This window comes from Ambystoma mexicanum, chromosome 3p, assembly GCF_040938575.1.
Source record: "Ambystoma mexicanum isolate Mex_15411 chromosome 3p, UKY_AmexF1_1, whole genome shotgun sequence".
NCBI lineage: Eukaryota > Metazoa > Chordata > Amphibia > Caudata > Ambystomatidae > Ambystoma > Ambystoma mexicanum.
This window is the reverse complement of record NC_090925.1, coordinates 484,024,710-484,046,532: the sequence shown is the minus strand read 5'-3', so window position 1 is coordinate 484,046,532 and position 21,823 is coordinate 484,024,710.

Here is a 21,823-nt window from a genome sequence, read left to right as displayed (position 1 = left end):
TGTCCTTCAAATGGAAAGTCTCCATCATTTGCTCATAGAGCTCCAAGTGTTCCCAAACAGAATACTTGGCGTTCTTATGATAAGGCGTGATGACACTCCTTATTGCCATTACTTTGTTTCAATGGGTCCTTAAGCAAGGCCCTTTTTGCCTTATTGGCCCTTTTGGTTTGGGTAACCCTGGTCCATTCATCCTCCGACTCAGAAGCGCTACTCCCAGAGGTGCCCGTCTGATCTTCCAGGTTTTCCCGGATTCTGCAAGCATGGGAATGGCTGGCAGAATGTGGGGACCTGGTCTCCTGTGTCCTGTAATGCTCAGAGGAGTCTTCAGACCCCTCCTTGCTGCCAGGATTTGATGGGTACCCCCCAACTGACCTAACTGGGCAGAGGTTTTCAGGATGTCCTTAATGGGCCTACTCTCCTGGGGTTCCCCACTAAATTGCACTGTGCTTGGGTGCCCATACCCGGATGCCCGCCCATCCATTCCTGGGAGGTACTGGCCTATGAGCCCCATACTTCTAGCTGGATAGTAATCTGCCATCTCCGTGGCCCTGGGCTCATGTGCGCGAGGGGACATGGGGGTGGCAGAGTCCAGGGACTGGGAGAGATGAAGGCCTCTGGTACCAGGGCTCCTGAGGTTATGCTCAGGCATTTCCCTTTGCCAGCGCACCTCGTCTCTATCTGCCCGTGCTCCCTGTTGCAATGCAAGAGCCTGCGCTTTCAGTTCCTCAGTTAAGGCCTTACTAGACTCTATCAGTCTCTCCTGCATCGCTGCCTGTTGCTGGAGCCTATCATTGTGCTGACAGAGAGCCTAATTTTCTCTCTGTGCCTCCTGATTGGTCCTGGAGTACTGGGCCAGTCTCTGCTGCAGGAGGGTTACCTCCTGAGCTGTGTCCCTATTGGCCTGCTCCTTTCTTGCCAGAGCATCCTCCACCCTCCTGGTGTGCTCTAACAAGTTCTGGTGTTCTTTTTGGAGGTCACCCAGTCCCTGGAGGGCCAGGTTATTTTCTTCCATTTTCCTTCTTAAGTGGCAGACTTCCTGGCCTAAGGTATCCCTTTCCTGACTAAGAGCCTGCATCTGTGCCACCAGGTCGTCCCTTTGCCTTTGGAAGGCACCAGCTTTCTGGCGCTCCTGGTCAAACTCTGCCTGGGTATCCAGGTCTTTCAAAATCAGTTTATTGCTCTCTGCCTTCTCCCAATCTAGGTGGCTTTGCAGGGTGACTACCTGCTCGGCACATGCCCTATTGAAATCTAATTGTTGCTCCAGCTTTTTCTGGCTCTGCAGTAGGGAGTCCAAACCTTTTTGGTACTCCTTCTGCAAGGCCAGAAATCTGGTATCCTGGTCCACCTTTTCCTGTTGCAGCACATCCATATCCTCCTTTATTTTAGTGATGTACTGTCTGCTGTCCTTTTCTGACTCCTGAGCAGCCTCTGCTCAGAAGAGTCCAGATCAGATTGGGCCTTCTCTAACGCCACCTGTTGCCTATTTGCCAGATCTTGGCCTTCAGTACATTTGTCCTGCATGGCTCCTATATATAGATACAAATATGCCGCTATCCTAGCAATCTTATTATGTTCATCTTTGGCTTTAGGGGCCATATATAGTTCACTCAGGGCCACATGTAGGGGACCCTGATCTCCCCATGTATCTGACCCTGTTTCAGGGACCTGTTGCGCAATTGCCTGCAACCAGACCGTTTGGTCCTGATGAGTCCACTCACCTCTCACAAATAGCTTATGTAAGAAGTGCTCTCTGGCTATTTTCATATCTACCAAGGTCGTCATTCTGGAATTTGAGTTCCTTCCTGACTTACAGAAGTTTGTATTTTATTTTGCAAAACAGACCGTTTCCTTAGAACGTTCCTTTGAGGGATGATTTCACAGTGTAAAACAGCGTGGTGATCTAACCGGATATGTGTATCTGGTCAGTTGGCACACTGTATTAATCTGCACAAGTGGTAATTCTAACCCAGAATATCCTGGCTCGAGCCCCCACTTTTGTAAGCGATATTCTATCAACACTACAGCTAAGTCAATGCCTAGTCTGGGATGCTGAGGAAAACCCTTATTAATGTATTTTTATGTCTATTTCAGTACTCTGGATGACCACCCTTGTATAACACCCCCCTCTTAGAATCCCCCTGACCCCACTGAGCCAAGAAGTAGGTTTGTTTTGCAAATTAAAAGGTTTATTTGAGAATTTAAACAATATATACATATCACACTTTATAATAAATTAATATCTGATAGTACACTTAGACATATGATGTTGATCAACAATGGGTAATCTGGCACTAGCACACTTCTTTACAATCAATGAGGAGTTAGTATAGGATGGATAAAGTAGCAAAAATACTTTTATGATTTCAAGGGAAAAGCAATGAGGAATAAAATGCAGTACAGGAATACTTGATATGATTTTAGCAAAAGATAAGATAATCACTTTTTCTCTGGCAATTCACCCCCCTCCCCTATGCAATGTAAGAAATGGAAGGAGATGGAAAAAGGAGCACACAGTTCTCAGGAATGCAATCCAATCCAATACGAAATTCAGTTCCCCCCCAGCAAGCTTAGAGGAAACAGGTAGGAGTTTGAAACACAGGCCCAAAATGCTTTTTACATGTGATGGCAATGAATGGGAAAATGTGTTAAAATTGCTTTTAATTCCCTCTAGAGATTCAGGGTGAGAGGGAGATGCGTGCTGGCATTAGTTCAGGCTCACTTTAGCAATGCTCTATGAGTTATTACCAAGTTGCAACGGATTTTAACAAAAGAAAGAATGGAGCTGCTATTTTGACAAGTGGAGAAATTGAGCCAAAATCGCAAATCGCGGTAAATTTTCCCGAGTGCGTAAATTGTGATTGCGGAAAAAGTATAAGGAGTAGGAAGTCGGTTCTTTCAGAGGAAAGTTAAATCTCGTTCCTAGCCCAAACGGTTCCAGAAATACGGACGATTAAATAAAGGTAGTTTTTCGGATTTAAAGTAAACTCAAAATGACAGGTGACAGCTTGCAGCTGCAGAATTGACAGGTGACACGATTTCTAGGAGGCAGTTCTACTTAGGTTAAAATAGTTTGGATTAGATTATTTTAACTAAGAGATTGGTTCTGCACAGTTCTGCTAGGTGCTCACAATATAAATTTGAACTAGGCCTCGTCACGGATCTGGTCACCACGTCCGGCTGCGGTTCTGTCTGCTCGGCGGGTCAATCAGGCACCGGTTCTGCTCACAGCGATCTGGGTCAGCTCTGCTCTGCCGGTCTAGCCTCTCTGGATTCAGCGGCCTCTGGTTCTGGATACTGCTCTGCTTTCCGGTCCGGATCAAGTGGATTCTGGATGTAACACTGCTTTCTGGGTAATGGCAAGAGTTCTTGGCAAAAGAATTCAGACAGCTCGCCCGGCTGTGGAATAGTTTGCAAATGATTTTGAGGCCTGCTGACAAATACTTTTGCTTGCAGTGGGCCTTCTTGGTTCAAAGTTCTGTAGTCTCTGTTTAGCTTGGAAGTCTAAGTGTTGGATCTCTGGATGTGAAGTCGTCGGTCAGCATGCTCTGCAGCAAATGGAATTGAATGTCTCTACCTGTCCCAGCAGTCTCTTTTTCTGTGTTTTGAAAATGGGTGTGTGCCTGGGCCTAGCTAAGCCTGCCCCTCTCTACTTGTCACTGGCCCAATTCTCCCCTCTCCCATGATTGGGGGAAGGAAATGGATTGTCATCATGATGAGGTCTGTTTATGGGTCAGAGGATCCTCCCCTGGTCAGTTTGCCCACAAATCTATATTTGATTCAAATACATCTTTCCCAGATATACAATTTGTTGAAATTACATGTGCACATTATATATTCCTTATGGTCCATGCTTGTCCGCCTCTGATCTTCCTGGGGGCTTGCATTCAAAAATGACAACATTTTGCGCTTTTTAACTGGTTTTGCAATATCGGACATTTACCCAAAATTACACACATGTGCGCAAGGAGTATGGACATTAATTTATGAAGTGTCAGATTTTTAACATGCAGACATTTGGAGTGAGACCCTATTTTCTGCTAGCAACCCCCCAGAATACACCACAGGGTCCTAACGCCTCTCAAAATGTTCACAGAAAAATCACAAAAATAATGATATTACTTATATAATTCTGACAAGTCCGCACTATGAGTTATCTATCTTTTTAAAATTATGCCCTGGTCAAAAAGGGGTGTGGCTTCCCCCATCACAGGGTGGAATAACTGGTTTATCCACTTCCCCCAAGCCAGCTTGTTCACAGAGGCACAGCTGCCCCCCAGTTTCTCCCAAGAGGAAGCTATTTAACGACGCCCCCAATATACCATTTGCCTGAGTCCAGGACAGGCCTTTGTTCAACTCCCTGTAGTCCCCAGCTGCTCCACCCCTAATCTAATCAGAGAGGTGTTAACTCCTTTTGGCCAGGGGCAGAGTGGCTGAGCATCCAGTTTCAACTCCTGTCGGGGGTAGTTGTCAGGCAGAATTCAGTTTCATTAAGCCAGGTTTCAGCTAAATGTCACTTTTTGTTCCCAGTTTAAATCACTTACAATTTGTACCTATACATTAACAAATTACTTCCTTCAAGTCATTTCAGAATATAGTTTTACATTGTATCCACCTCTTAGCAAGTCTTTCCTTGGTCTGGTTTTGTTTCATTTTTTCAGTTTGACACAAAAGTCTGGTGGTTTTAAAACGCCGGCTTTCTGATAGTGGTGAGTACTGGTAATGCAACAATTTTTGGGATTAAGAAAATTAATTCCCCACAGTTCTGGGTTGCTTTTTTGGCAATCAGCATTGCCATTCCCAATGGTTTCAGGCTACTGTGTGTGTAGCCCAATGGTGGTTTTAGGCAGTGCCCTCCTGTGCTCACAACATGGGTGGCAGCCTATTCTTCATGTTTTCCCTGTGCACTCTCTGGGGAGTTCTGGCCATCATGATGTTTTCCATGCCAGTACTGCACAGTTTTATTGTAGGGCTTGGATGCATGGGTAAAAACATCCCACAGAGTGAGGGGCCAATGGGCCCCTCTCTACCATCACTTCTCAGTACAAAACTTGGACCGAGTGCCTCTAGTGGTGGGTACGCCCCTCGCCCTTATGCGATACTAACTTTTGGTTATATTTGCGTAGATGGGACCACCGAGCAGGACACAGGGCATCCATTTTCTGTACCCCCTTTCGACTCCATCTTGGTAACTAGGCCTCACTGCGATAGTGCAAAATGCATCTCTCCCTTTTGCCTGCCGCTGTAGCTCGGAGCATGGCCCCACTCTCGTCCCCACTCCAACTGGAAAACTCTGCGGCTCCATTCTCACGCTGAGGCCGGAGCTGCTTGCAACAAATAATACATGTAACACATCCCTTTTCCTCTGAGATCACTGTCCTGCATGTGAACCAACATGAGCCAAGCACATAGCTCGTCCATCTCCACAAAAGTATCCTTGCCCTCTTACCCTCACCAGTTGAAACTTATTGCCGTTCTAACCCTGTGTCCTTGCAAGGCATCCCTTTCATGTGCAAGACTTCCAACCTCGCTATGAAGCCCACCCAACAGACCCCCCCAACTAACATCAGACCCTTGTGCAGTATATCGTGCCCAATACTAACAAGTGCCACATACCTGAGATTCTTGTGAGACTAACCCTATAGTTCAATGACAGTATTATAGTGTTCAAGGCCCTTAAACCTGTGACCTGTGTAACCCAAATGTGTAGATGGTGTAAACCTTTGAGTGATTTGTATACCGACATGAGATACTACTAAGAGTCTTTTGATCAACAGTTATTTAGTGCATGCATTATTCATAATGTATTTTCCTAGCTTAGATAGTGACCAACGTGTTTCACAGTGACCTGACCTTCACCCATCCGGAGCACGATGTCTGACGTCAATCCTCCCGTCCAACCCAGCAACCAACCCGGAGGAAGAGATGAAGCCCACACCTAAATCACCACCACGGCTGACCAATCCTGGTCCAACGTAGCATCAAATGTCAAACTTGTAGAAATCCTATGTAAGTGTGTTGTAGCTTGTATGTGGTCAGAGCGCTCTCAGAGATTTACATAAACTTTCATTGGAACTCTCGCAGCCTGTGCCTTTGTGCCTTATTCCCTGTCTAGGGAGTGTCTGTCTTATTTATTTTACACGTGTTAGACAGGGAGGGCACTAACAGAACCAGGGGTGCTAATGGCCTTTATCCCCCATTTCAGGGGCTGCAATGGACGATAATGGTCCGTAGCCTTCCTTATTTATTTATTCATAACGCACCAATGCCCGCAGACATCAGGCTGTGTGGTTACAGTATTTGTTCAGGAAGATGAGGTTTAGCAAGACAGCTTACTAATTGCCGAGAAAGGAATAACCTTTTTGAGAGCATTGCGGTCATTGGATTTGGTGTGGCAGCGCATGGAGGTGGTCCTGTAGGAGTACTGTCCAGGTAGTCTGCGACTGCGTACTCAGTGCATTTAACTTTGGTAGCTTTAGCCTTTGGTACACTCCCAACAGTAGCAAAGAACTGGCACACCCATGATTCAATCTTGCTGCTAGAAGTAGGTACTTCCTCTACCTCATCTTCTTGGTCCTCTTCATTGTCTTTGAAAGTACTGTGCTTTTTTTGTTGTAAAGGTCCTCCAGCAGGTGGTGGTGGTGTTGGCTCTTGGGGAGGAGGGATGGCAATAACTAATGCCATTTTTAAGATAAATTGCAGTTTTGATAAAATTCTTCCAAGTATTATTATTATTATTATTATTATGTACTGTGTACTAGATTGGTAATGGATAATGAGCACGAAAAGGTGTAGGAGGTGTGCAAGGGAAATTCTGAAGTTGAAAGTTCCTAGATCAGTAGAAAATGCAGTTCCGAACTGTCCGCGAAGGATGGATCTTATCGTGAAGTGCGGATGAGTTCTCGTACACATCATCATGCCGTGCGCCTGTGTGTGGTCATGTGGCACTGTCCGGAAGGTCCGCAATGAAGTCAGATGTTCGTAGTTGTCTACGGATGCAAAACTAGTAGAAATAATTGCAAAAAGTGTATAGAAGTGTTAAAAATGATTCTAGAAGGTGGGAAATGGCAGAGTTTTAAGGTGACACTTTGTAAATCGGACACACAAATGGTTATATTTGGTAAGTATGATATTAGTACGTTTAAGGAAAATAGTATGCATTGGTAAAAACTCATTAAATTAACTGAAAAAAATGTTAAAGGGACATTATGGTTAAGTTGCACTAATAAAAACCTATGAAATTCAATGAAAAAACTTTGTTAAAGGGACGTTATAGTTAAGTTGCACTAATACAAACCTATGAAATTCAGTAAAAAAACGTTGTTAAAAGGACGTTATGGTTACAAGTAAAATCGAAAAACCCCTGAAATTCGCCAGTTATGGTAAACTAAGCAACCATAACTTGCACCACCGTGCACTGCTAAGACTAACACCCAGGACATAAAAGATGACATCACAAATATCATTGATGACATCACTGATGACATCAAATATGCATTTACTTTTCATACAAGGGGTTGTGAATGTAGTGGTGGCAAAAAAGTATCAGGGATTATCGGAAGATGTGTAATAAACTACACACTTCATCTCACAATGTAGTGTTCTAAAGAACATTCCATTGCAGTGTTCTTTTTAGTATAATAATAATAATAATAATAATAATAATAATAATAATAATAATAATAATAATAATAATAATAATAGTATAGGAACCCACTCATACAGGAATGTAGGTATTGGCTGCAGCATACACCACAGAGGTGCTATATTTGTAATTTTCCAAAGTTATATAATAAAACAGTGAATGCTTCTGTATTAGACTTTTCCATACTGTGAAACATGTACTAAGTAGCTAATAATGCATCACTTACTACATATTTCTACTAATACACACAAAACATAATTAGACTACAATGCATACAAATATGGGGCTTATATATGGAGAGTAAAGTAAGCAAACAAGAGGCAGTATCATTAGCAACTGTGTATAATCTACATGATTGTATTCACAAACAAAAATGATTGCTGTGTTTCAGGCCTGCTTCTTCCCCTATATATGTACATCATAAGATGCGATTAAATTAAATTAAGAAGGAAAGTAGTGTAAGAACATGTGAGAATAGCAATATCTATAAATGTAATACCTTTTGAAAGTTAAGTTTCTGATTGTCAGTAAATAAATCCACCTGGCCTAGATATGGCAGTGACAAAAATGAAGGGGCTAGACATGTGATGTCATCAATGATATTTGTGATGTCATCTTTGATGTCCTGGATGTTAGTCTTAGCATTGCACGGTGGTGGCGCAAGTTATGGTTGCTTAGCTTACCATAACTGGCGAATTTCAGGGGTTTTTCAATATTACCTGTAACCATAAAGTCCTTTTAACAGCGTTTTTTTACTGAATTACATGGCCAAAGTAGTGGCCATGTAGTTATGGTTAGGTTGGTGTTTCCATAGGAAGAGCACTTTTTGGGTGGCTTATAACTTCGCTCCCCCTGGACGAATCCTCACCAAACTTTGCAAAAAAAGTATATGGCCCATTCTGAATTTTTTTGCAAAGTTTGGTGAGGATTCGTCCAGGGGAGGAAAAGTTAATGGGGGTGTCCCAAAACGTTTTTTTTTCCCATAGACTGAATGGGAAAAAACTTTGCGCACGGCTACAGCCCGAACCGCTGGACGGATTTACACCAAATTTGCGGCAGGAGCGGCGGCCTGGTCCCGAAAGCGTGCTTTTGCAAATTTAGGTAAATCCGTCCAGTAGTTTTTTTTTAAAATGACCAAAATGTAAGGCAAAAAAATTAGTGATATCTGTGTTCGCTTCGCGGACGGACTTCCCTGTTCGCTCCGCGGACACCACCCCGATTGGCCCATGGCCTTGCATCATGTCCACGGACATGTGACGTGTTCGCTGATTGGACGGCGAGGGGCGTGGAGCGCGTCAGATTTTCTGTGGCGCCCGCCATCTTGTATTCGCCGTCGACCGCGTACAGCGCGATGAAATGGGGATAAAAAATTGTATTTTGTGCCCTGTGTTGGTGTGTAAGAGTGTTTGGGGAGGGTGGGGGAGTATGAGATAGGTTCAATGTTTTGTTTTTTTATGTGCTAGACGTTTTTGTTGCGTTTGATTTGTCCGCGGAGAACACGGGTGTTCTGACATTTTGTAAATAAACTAAATGGTGGGGTGTTTAGAGGACGGAGTATGTGTCATTTTTGTTCGCAAGGAAGGTAAAAATGAGCTATGAACACTCGCGGTGTACTTAATTGTTCGTAAAAACACAAACTGGGGGTGTCCTCAGGACGCTGTCCGTATTGTAATCTGTCTAGTTGAATGTGTTCTAAGACCACTCGCGGTGTCCCGAAATGGTTGCAATTACACAAAATGGGGGTGTTCTGAGAACGTCGTTTGTATTGTTCGTTGTCAGGGTGAAAGTGTTTTAAGACCACTCCTTTTGTCCGCTAATAGTACAATTTCCTATGGGCATCAACCGACTTTTTGTCCACTAAAGAAACGATAAATCCGGCTGGTGTGCGCCGACATTATGTGATAATCCTATGACTGGCGCTATTGACCTGGCTGACTTTCTTTTGCGACACTAATCATATCTCCCGCCCCTAAACCTGATTTTATCAAAGCATTCATATTCCCCGCCTCTCTCCGTGACGTTACAGGGTGCGTCATCAAACGCGCCCAGTCCTCTCCAGTCCTAAGTGACTTTACACAGAACCCGGAAGACAACACATATTATGTCACAACACAGCATGCCACAATTCGGAATATGAAACAGTGATTTAAAAGCAAACAGCAAGATTGTAAATTTTGTAAAGTACATTTATTTGACATCAAATGTTTAGAGAATATTCAGCAATTTGCATTTGTCTTTGTTGTCGATCCGCAAAAGTTCATGTTGAGGCACGCGATGTTCCTTTGCGGTACAGAGGGTGTTAGATCAGCTTACAACTCAGTGCGCCACAATTCGGAATATGAAACTGTGGTTTAAAAGTAAACAGCAGCATTGTACATTTGGTAAAGTACATTTATTTCACATGAAATGTTTAGTGAATATTCAGCGATTTGCTATTGTCTCTGCTGTCGATCAGCAAAAGTTTATTTTGAGCCAGGCGCTGTTCCTTTGCGGTAGATAGGCTGTTGGTTTATGATAAAATCAGTAAATGGTCGCTCTGATAATCGGAAGGTTGCTCCAAAAACGAGCCATTAGACCACCCTATTGGCTGGTATGTTGTTTGTAGCCGCTAGTACTGCGTAAGGGCATATTGGTCCTTGGCGATTGTCCCATAAAATGGTGAGGGTCATGAAGTTGCATATTTGGACCTGCACCTGGCAGTTGAAGACCCCATCCGCTGGAGTCTGTACATCGTGACATAGGCAAAATAGGGCCACATACCTGTTTTAAAAAACATAAATTAGTCTCACCAGCCGATCTTCATTAAAAATCATCATTTTATTTATTAGGGCGTGAAACTATTTGCTATCGAAGATAGTGCAACGGAGTATGTTAATAATAAAATAATAATATTTTCCCATTCATACAGCGCTAAGAACCGTGAGGTATCTAAGCGGTGCTTATTATTAACCACGGTGTGTGGTGCTCATTTATCGACCTTGGAAGGATGAAAGGCTGAGTTTGGCCTTGCCGGGATTCAAACTTGCGTTAGCAAGCTGTGCACGGATGTCAAAGCGAACGTTGTACTCGCTGTGCCACTTGACAGGCTACAGTGAAGTGGCACAGCGAGTAGAGCGCTTGACCGCCTATAGACCGGTTAAATTATTTATATTAACCCACCCTGTGTCGTCTGCCTTTTTCAGAACCCTCTAAACAACAGGGGATCAATTCGGCGGTGATAGTGCGCGGTAGAAAACATTATGCCACTTTCAACGAACAAGTTCAACTTGAGCGGTCTTTAATGTTACGCTATTGTAATTATATTTGGTATAAAATAATCTAAAGGGTTACTTACAGTGCAATTGCAATTTCCATTGTCTACGAGTGGTGCAGTCCCAAAATACGACTCCGCATGTGCCAACGATCTTTCGCATAGTGATATAATATATAAAAGTGGTTTAGTTTCATAAATTTCATCCTTATCTTCTCTTACGTTTTAGCAACACTCCTTCAAGAGAAGTCTTTCATCACAATCTCTGTCTGTCAAGGTCAAAACACAATACAACCTTATAGTCCGCTTCGTGTGCCTCTCCGGGGCCCGAGAAAAAAATGGAAGCAGCTGACCTTCACTGTGAACGAGCATAAATTCTTACTTTGCAACATTCTGTGTAAAGCCATCTGTGAGAAGTTGGTTTTTGCATGCCATGTTTGTATATTGTTTGCGTGATATTAAAAAAAGTTTGTTTAAGGGACATTATGGTTCTAAGTACAGCTGAAAGTCCCCTGAAAATCGCAAGTTATGGTAAGCTATGAAAAATAACTCGTGCCACCACAGTGCACTGCTAAGACTAACACCCGGGACATCAAAGATGACATCGCAAATGTCATTGATGAAATCACTGATGACATCACATGTGTATGTACTTTTCATGGAATTTGTGTACTAGGGATTTTTATTATAATGTTGCGAAAAAAGTGTCAAGGATATTGCAATAAATATCATACCGTTATTAGTGTTTTGAACGATGCATTGATATAAATAGCATTGTATTATGGGATTCTATCTAGTATACTGAGCTACTAATGGAGAAACATAGCATTGTGTGCAGAGTACAAGATGAAAGTATAATATTTGTAATGTTAATATGTTGAATAATGAAATGATAATTGTCCTGAAATGTTCGAAAATTCACAAAATGGGGGTGTTCTGAGGACGTTATTCGTATTGTGTAATTGCTTAGCTGTATGCAATGAGGGAATGTCACAGAGAGTAAAGTGGACGCCGTCCGCGGACACCGCGGCTGTTCGTGGACAGGGCGTGCTACATCCGGGTTTTTCCAAGAAATCCAACATGGAAAGAAGACTGTACGGATCAGCCAATCAGATGTCGAGGTTGTGGATTTGTGTTGAAAGAGACTGTGTGTGGTGAAGATGGCAGAAGTGGAGAAAGTCAGGGTGTTGGTGCTCGGAGATATGTTTGTGCATGGTTAACAGCAGTACGCTGAATGCAGGCATGTTGCAAAGAACTTTGATGTGAAAGGAGTGGAGGTGGTGTGGAGCACTGTGCCTGATTGCAATGTACAGGGAATTGTACAAGTTTGTGAGGATATGGCCACGATGAAAAGTCCGCATGTGGTAGTTTTGCACTATGGTGCTTTCCATTTGGGCAACGTCAGTGCCCCTACTTTGTTGGCTGATTTGGAACGCTTGGTTCAAGCCGTAATGAAGATCCTTCCAAATGTGAAAGTAATTTTTTCTGGATTACTACCTAGGGCAATATAGGACAATAGTTCAGTTTTTTGTCCTCAGCAAAACATTGCTAGGTGTGTCATCAACCGAGGCATGTGTGCCTTCATGCTTAGAGCTGGTATGTTCTTTTGTAACAATGAGAATATTGATGCCAGTAATGCTGTTAATTTTAAAGAAGATGGCATTTCTTTATCTTTTACGGGAAATGCCTTTCTATTTTGGAATGTAAGGGTTGCTTTGGAGAAGGTTATGTAAAGATTTTAGGAGTAAAGTAAGAAAATAAAACAAGAAAAAAAATACAAAATAACCATAACAGATGTCTTTGAAGCATCTGTAAAAAAAAAAAAAAAACGGCTCTTTTCAGAGCCAACTTCAAAGGGGAAATGGGGCACACTATTTAAATTTACATTCACCACGCTCAGATTTTCGATGTGTCCGCAGACATGGCGGTAGTTCGCGGACATGAAAATCACTACGAGGGGGTTAGTATGTTCTATGTTACATGTAGATGAAGTCAGGGATATTATGGTTAAGTTGTGCTACTAAAAACCTATGAAATTCAGTGAAAAAACTTTGTTAAAGGGACGTTATGGTTAAGTTGCGCTACTAAAAACCTATGAAACTCAGTAAAAAAAACTTTGTTAAAGGGACGTTATGGTTAAGTTGCGCTACTTAAAACCTATGAAATTCAGTGAAAAAACTTTGTTAAAGGGACGTTATGGTTCAAAGTAAAACCTGAATTTCGGCAGTTATGGTAAGATAAGCAACCATAACTCGCGCCGCCACTGTGCACTGCTAACACTAACACCCAGGACATCAAAGATGACATCACAAATGTCATTGATGACATCACTGATGACATCACGTGGCTGGCTCTCCCTTTTTTTACTTTCCTGACATATCTAGGCTACATGATTTTCTTCAGTAACAGTCAGGAACTAAAAATTGTAAATTACTATATTCGTAGACTTATCCTTCGAGTATGTTCTTAGAATAATTCCCTTATGGTCCAGTCATATCATATGAAACATATACATAGGAGAAGTCACAACCTTGAAAGACAGCAATCCTTTTTGCGCATTAAAATTATCAGTAGATTTATCAGCACTTTCTGATACTTTTGATGTTTTCTTATTACTGTACTTTCCCTGTATATGCTCATATTTTTATATGTTGTACTCACACTATTTTCCTTAGGGTACAGACAAATCATGTGATATATACAGATAGGGTAAGTAACAGCTTTGAAACAGAGCAATCATTTCTCTCCATAAAGGTAATCAGTTAGGTTATGAACACTTTCTGCTACTATTGCTGTTTCTTTTTCCTACTTCAATTCCCTTGTATATATTCATATTTGCATGTGGTGTTGTCACTTTGTGATTTGTGTATAATAATGCAATTATGTAGTAAGTGGGTTTTATTACCTACTTATCACAAGTTTCACTGTACGCAAAACTCTAATATGAAAGCAGTTATCATTTCAATATTCAACATGGCAAGCTTATGAATATTGCACCTCCATCATGTATGCTGCACACAATGCCTATGTTTCTACATGAGTACCTTAGTATACTGGATTGAAGTTAATAATAGAATGCTATTTATATCAATGCATAGCTTAATGCACTGATTAGCACTTGATATTTATTCCAATAATCTTTGACACTTTTTTATTAACATTACACTAAGAATCCATTGTACAGACTTTTCATGAAAGGTAAATGCACATGTGATGTCATCAGTGATGTCATCAATGACATTTGTGATGTCATCTTTGATGTCCTCGGTGTTAGTGTTAGCAGTGCACGGTGGCGGTGCGAGATATGGTTGCTTATCTTACCATAACTGCCGAATTTCAGGGGTTTTTCGGTTTTACTTTGAACCATAACGTCCCTTTAACAAAGGTTTTTCACTGAATTTCATAGGTTTTTAGTAGCGCAACTTAACCATAACGTCCCTTTAACAAAGTTTTTTTACTGAATTTCATAGGTTTTTAGTAGTGCAACTTAACCATAACGTCTCTTTAACAAAGTTTTTCACTGAATATATATATATACATACGTATATATTACACGGCCCATAGGAAGAGCACTTTTTGGGCGGCTTATAACTCAGTTCCCCGTAGACGAATCCACACCAAACCTTGCAAAAAAGTATATGGCCCACTCTGATTTGTTTTGCAAAGTTTAGTGAGGTTTGGTGTAGGGGGAGCAAAGTTATAAAGGGGGGGTCCCAATTTTTTTTTTCCTATAGAGTGAATGGGGAAAAGCTTTGCTCACGCCTACAGCTGAAACGGATGGACGGATTTGCACCAAATTTGCAGCAGGAGTAGTGGCTTGGTCCCCGAAAGCGTGCTTTTGTTAATTTGGTGGAAATCGGTCCAGTATTTCTTTTTAAAATGACCAAAAAGTAGGTCTAAAAAAATGAGTGATATCTATGTCTGCTCCGCGGACACATTTCCCTGTTCGCTCCGCGGACAGGACACCAATTGGCTAATCGGCTTGCGTCATGTCCGCAGACATGCAACGTGTTCGCTGATTGGCTGGGATGAAGCGTGAGGTGCGTCTTATTGTTTTGATGCACCTGCCATCTTGGATCCATGGACATCATGGACAGCGCGGTGATGAATGGGAAAAAATACAATTTCGGGGAGTGTGTTGGTGTGTAAGAGTGCTTGAGGAGGGTGGGGAAGTAAGAGATGGGTCAAATGCAGTATTTGTTGAGATGGCAGGTGCCCCTGATCTGTTTGTCATGTCCGTGGTCTTCACGGCTGTCAGCTGACATGACAAATGCACTACTGGCTATTTTACTTTAGTATGGTATTGGTTTTGGGTTGTTAGTAGAACGTTGATTGTAATCAATATCCCGTATAAGCAGCCTATATAGCACAGTTTCAATTTTTGATTGTATGGGTATGTTATGCTATGGTGCTTGTGGCCAGGGCCTAGAGTCTTGGGTGCATGGCCGAAGGAGACCTATCCTGTTCCACAAAAAACAAAACGTTTTAAATGAAAACTACTTCAAACAGAAACGCAGCACAGAAAATTAGCACACAAAAATGCTCAAAGTAACTCAAGTACATCTTCAAAGAAGCAACACACACTCCGAAAAAATGACGTGGACACACAGAACTATCAGGTCCATTCAAATTTTCAAATATAACTGGTGTAAATTGTGCACATGTTTTCTGTTAATTCTCTGTATTGGAAATGTTGCCAAAGGTTGACATTTCCTATGCTGCCAACAGTTTTACGGCAGAGTTTGTGCCCTAAGGTTTTAAAAATAGGTTCACCTTTCACTGGTGTCAATTGAAGAAGATCTCCAAAAACAAAGTAGATTCTTCTTTGGTTGTAGTAATTGATGAAGAGCTTCTTTTACTCTCTTTGGAGGATTTGCAGTCAGATCCAGTTGTGTTTCTGTTTGAAGTAGTTTTCTTTTAAAACTTTTTGTTTTTTGTGGAACAGGATAGGTTTTTAGATGGGGGTGTACAGTGAACGTAGTCTATTGTATTCTAGAATGCAAGGAATATCAGTATTCACTTTACTTGCATTAAAGTTGATTAGAAATAGTCTGTCAAGTGTATGTAAGCATGATAGTGCTACGGAGCTCATGCCTCCTTTAAAGACTGTGTTCCCAATATCTATTAATGCTTTATCTCAGTTAAGACTTTCTGATTTGTGAATGGTAACTGCGTATGCAAGAGTTAGAGAAAAATGTTCTCTGCGTACATATATGTCTTTGAAAAGAAGGAATCGGGCTGTTGAGCGTCCTATCCTTTTTACTTCTGATAGTTTGTCAAAGAGAATATTGACAAACTGAATGTTGTTGTCACGTGGGTATGTTTGAAAGCCAACAACTGTACCAAGTGCTCCATTTACTAGTCCTTGCTCCACGTCAAGGTTCCGTTTAAGCATTACTCTACAGTTTAGAGATAATTTTAGTATTGTTTCTAAACAAGCTGTGTTGGATATAGAGTTTTCTAAGGTAATTAGTCTTGTTGTGGCTTGTTGACACATGGGTAGTGTCATACCATGTACGTCCAGTTTGTCTGTGGAGCAAATTTCAATTATTGGTTGCGTTTCTTTTTTTAACATTGTTTCATTGAATTTGGAACAGCTTGCAAGAGTTGGCATCAAGGACATACAATTGACATTTTTGTGTGCTAATTTTTCCATGACAAAAGTAGCACATGATTTATGGCCATAGAGTGCATGGATGTGCCGGGTTTTTAATATTGATTGTGCTTCTTGAGATAGTACACCAACTCTAATACTTTTTAAAATGTTGGCGTATGTGACGTCTGCAGACTGGCACATGTTTTCTGTTAATTCTCTGTATTGGAAATGTTGCCAAAGGTTGACATTTCCTATGCTGCCAATAGTTCTACGGCAGAGTTTGTGCCCTAAGGTTTTAAAAATAGATTCACCTTTCACTGGTGTCAATTGAAGAAGATCTCCAAAAACAATAATGTGTTTTTGTCATGTCCTCTGTCATGTCCAATCGCTCACCTGCTACTGTTCCCAGTTCCCACATGCACTCCCAACGGCAGCGACAGCAGCAGCAGCACAGTCGCAGAGGTTTCCCGGCTGGTGGACCAGTGTCTTTACGCCCCTTTCCACGCTGGCGGTTGCCATGGCGACTCCTTCACGCTCCGCGGCGAAACAAGGGCGTAGGGAAACCCACGCGTAACATGCTCGGAAGACGGGCATGAAAACAAAAAGGCAGCAGTGTTTTATCGGGGTCTGTGTAACGCCATGAAAGATGCATTGTCGGTTGTACCGTCTCTCCCATCCGTCTATGCGACCTGGTTGACTTGGTATTACAGTTGGATGCGAGACGGACAGAACGCAGGGCATAAACAGGTCTGTCACACCTTCCACCAACACCCACATCTGATCCGACTTGTGAACCCAGGCAGATAGATGGGATACGCAGTCCCATAACCCAGGCTGAACGAGAAAGTAGGAGAACAGACAATGCCTGTTTCTACTGCGGTCTCAACTGTCATTTCGTTAAGGAGTGTCCCCGTCACCCAAAAAATAAGACTCCGGGTTTTCAGAAGACTCGCCCTTGAGATCAGGGGTTGGGGCGAGTCCTTCACAAAACCCCTCTGACCTTGCCTTTGGTCCTGTCTGACCCGTGATGGTCCAAGCTTCATTGAATCTTACCACAGGCAACACGCATCCAGTGCACATAGTGATCGATTCAGGGGCTACAGGATGCTTCATAGACATCGCACTAGCCAACTCGCTAAATCTACCATTGATATCCAAAAGACATCCGGAGCCGGTTCAGGCGGTTGATGGGACGTCTCTCGTTTCAGGTCCGATTATGCAACAAACAGCCCCGCTGGAGGTTGTAATCCAAGAAATCCACAAGGAAACTCTGTCGTTTGATCTCATTGCTACTCCTCGGTTTGGGATCATCCTAGGCATCCCATGGTTAAAGAAGCACAACCCTTTAATCAATGGGGGCACAGGCCAGGTTTTCTTCGAGTCTAAGATATGCCAACACTATTGTCTAATAGAGTCCCCTTCGATCTCCAACCCGGTGAATGCTCTCAGGGCAGTAGCTTCTTTGGTCCTCGAGGATGATTCCGTGTCTTTGGGCCCGCATGTGGTAGGAGCGGTCATGGCAGGAATCCCCTCTATGTACCATGACTTTCAAGCTGTGTTCGACAAGGGTTCCGCGGAAGGCCTTCCTCCACATAGGCCATACGACTGCCCCACTGATCTGGTCCCCGAGGCTCCGGTTCCAAAAGGCAGGATCTACTCTTTAACACAGGCAGAAGAACGAGCCCTACAGGAATATATTCAGCAGACTTTACGCTTGGGCCACATCCGCCCTTCGACTTTGCCAGCAGCGAGTCTGATCTTCTTCGTCCCGAAGAAGGAGGGGGATCTCCGTCCCTGTGTGGACTACAGGCGGTTGAACTCCATAACTGTAAAAAAACGTTATCCCATCCCTCTCATCTCTACGCTGCTAGATAAACTCACTCATGCTTTTATTTACACTAAACTGGACCTTCGGGGGGGCGTATAACCTGATTCGCATGCGTAGTGGGGATGAGTGGAAAACAGCCTTTTGCTCCCGACAGGGATTGTTCGAATATACAGTGATGCCATTTGGCCTCTGCAACGCCCCAGCCACGTTTCAACGTTTCATGGATGACATTTTCAGTGACATCTTAAATGTCTACGTAGTGGTCTACTTAGATGACATATTAATCTTTTCTTCTTCTCTGGAGGAACATATTATACATGTCAGGGAAGTGCTGTCCCAACTCCAAAAAAATGCGTTGTTTGCCAAACCTGAAAAATGTCTTTTCCACACCAGTCAGGTCGAGTTCTTGGGGTTTCACATATCACCTGGGGGTCTGTCCATGAATAAATCCAAAGTCCGAGCGATCAGCGATTGGCCGGTTCCAGCGAACTTGAAACAATTGCAAACATTTTTGGGGTTTGCCAATTTTTACCGCCGATTAATTGCTGGTTTCTCTTCTATTGTTGCCCCTCTCACTGCCCTGACTAGGCCTCTAGTCCCTTATTCCTGGTCCGCAGAACAACAAACTGCTTTTGATTCCCTTAAGGCAATGTTCACTACAGCACCAGTGCTTCAACACCCTGATCCAGAGCTCCCTTTTGTCTTGGAAGCGGATGCTTCTTCGTACGCATTGGGTGCTGTACTCTCACAACCTTGTCCTACTACAGGCGGACTGCACCCCGTGGCATACCACTCACGGAAGTTCACGTCAACCGAACTGCACTATACAGTCACAGAGAAGGAGCTTTTAGCCATCAAAGATGCTTTACAGATCTGGAGGCACCACCTTCTGGGCCCGAAACATCAAACTGTGGTGTTCTCGGATCACAAAAACCTACAATATCTTGCCTCCCTCAAATGCACGAACAGTCGTCAAGTGTGTTGGCATCTTTTCTTTGCTGCATTTGATTTTGTGATTAAGCATAGACCTGGAGTAATTCACGGGAAGGCAGATGCCCTGTTGCGCTCCCCTGGGGGGAGGTCCTCCCGTCTTTTCCTGATACCCTACTAGGAAAGGGGCATGTTGTTTGCGCCTGTACACCATTGCGTTCCATGTTGTCCACCATACGTCAATGGGCCTCTCAATATCCGCACTCGGTAACAGACTGGGATCCGGTTATGCAAGACGGGCTACCTTTCATACAAGGGAAGCTCTACTTTCCCACGACTGAGACACGAAATCAGGCACTAGACTGGCCCCATGATGCTGCCATTAATGGTCATCCTGGACAACAACGTACCCTAGATCTCCTCAAATGTTGGTGCTGGTGGCCAACCATGAAAAGCGATGTTGAGAACTATGTCAACACCTGTTCTGTTTGTGCCCAGGGTAAATCATGTAGGGGTCGCCCTCTAGGCTTCTTCAACCACTTCCCATTCCCCCAAGACCCTGGTATACTGTTTCAATGGATCTGATCACCGACCTACCCCGTACTCAGGGTTATGACACCATCTGGGTGGTGGTTGACTCCTATACGAAGGTGGCACGATTTATACCATGTAAAAGGATACCTTCAGCTCCAATGTTGGCCAAGCTATTCTTCATGCCCGTGGTTTGCCTTTTTGGGTTACCCCATGTCTTAGTATCCGATCGTGGTATGCAATTCACGTCCCGATTCTGGCGGGCCCTCACCAAACTACTTGGCATCGATGCTCTACCACCCAGAGAGCGATGGACAGACAGAAAGGGTTAACCAGGCATTAGAACAGTATCTACGCTGTCTGTCCCTCCAATTCCAAGACACCTGGCTCAATCTGTTGCATCTTGCTGAATTCGCATAAAATAACACACTACACTCCTCCACTGGTTTTTCTCCCTTCTTCGCCCTCTATGGTCAACATCCCCGTACCCTTCCTTTTCCAGATTGTTCTTCCTCCGACACCCCTGCGGCCACGGCTTGTGCCCGTGATCTGGTTTCAGTCCATGCCCAGACGCTAGTTCATCTGCGTGAGGCACAGGCGTCCATGAAAACAGTGGCCGACAGAAAAAGGGTGGATTCCCCTAGCTATCGGGTGGGGGGTCGGGTTTGGCTTTCCTCTCGTCACTTGCATATCCCTGGTTGTCGCAAGTTGCTCCCTCATTTTGTGGGTCCTTATCGGGTTTCCAAGATCCTGAACCCGGTGGCCCTACACCTGGCGGTTCCCTCCTCCTGGCAGATCCATCCTGTCTTCCGTATTTCATTGGTCAAGCCTTGCTTGGGTCCTACCCGACTGGTTGCTCCTCCCGCTCCTGTATCTGTCTCCTCTCCTGATCTGTTTGTGGTACGCGCCATACTGGGTTCCCGTGTTTTCAGGGGTGGCCTGCAATACCTGGTGGACTGGTTGGGCTAGGGTCCTGAGGACCGTCATGGGTTCCCTCCCGGGATGTCCACGCCCCTCGATTGCTGGCCCGCTTTCACTGTGAACATCCTTCCTGCCCACGGGGTCGTGGGCCTTTGGGGAGGGGCTCTGTCATGTCCTCTGTCATGTCCAATCGCTCACGTGCTACTGTTCCCAGTTCCCATATGCACTCCCAACGGCAGCGACAGCAGCAGCGGCACAGCGCAGAGGTTTCCCGGCTGGTGGACCAGTGTCTTTATGCCCCTTTCCACGCTGGCGGTTGCCATGGCGTCTCCTTCATGCTCCGCGGCGAAACAAGGGCGTAGGGAAACCCACGCGTCACATGCCCGGAAGACGCCCGCAACACCAATCCCTGTCTGCGTTGCGTTCCACGTGACACGCAGTTGCGGTCACGTGACCGCGTCACATGACCATACTCGTATTGAAAAAGTGCGAGTAAAAGCGGAAACATTGCTTCACAGCTTCTTTACGGAGAACTGCTTGGCATTTGAATTACTCTTGTTATTCACGTACTACCTTGATCACGGAATGTTTGCTTGGACTGTCTTTTGGATTTTCCCTACCTGGATTTTGCCGTGCTCTCTGATCACCTGGACTTTTGACCACTGGCTTGGATACTGGACTTGGTACTTGGATTTCCCTGTCTCCAGTTCTGTCTTTTGGCTCCTGACCTCGGATTGTGTTTTGGATTGATCACGGATTACGTTCTTGTTCCATACCTAACTCAGGTGTCTCCCAGAGTGCCATCAGAACACCTCAGCCTGCCGCTGCTGTCAGCATACTACCTGCCTATGCCTACAACTTCCCACATGCCCACTTTAGGTAAGCTGCTGTTACATTGTCACTACTGTCCTTACCATTGTTGTCAATTATCACTGCTTAAACATAACCCTTCATTGCCTTACAGTGGTCAGGGGGTTCTTCCAGCATTCCCGGTTCCAGGCTGATGACACTCTACACCTGTGGCCTCAAAGATTGCTCGAGTAGTGTTTTTGCTCTTACTCGTGTGGTACTTGGGAACGGAGGTATTATTTATCTACACGACCATTAAGTCAGAACAGTTTTCCT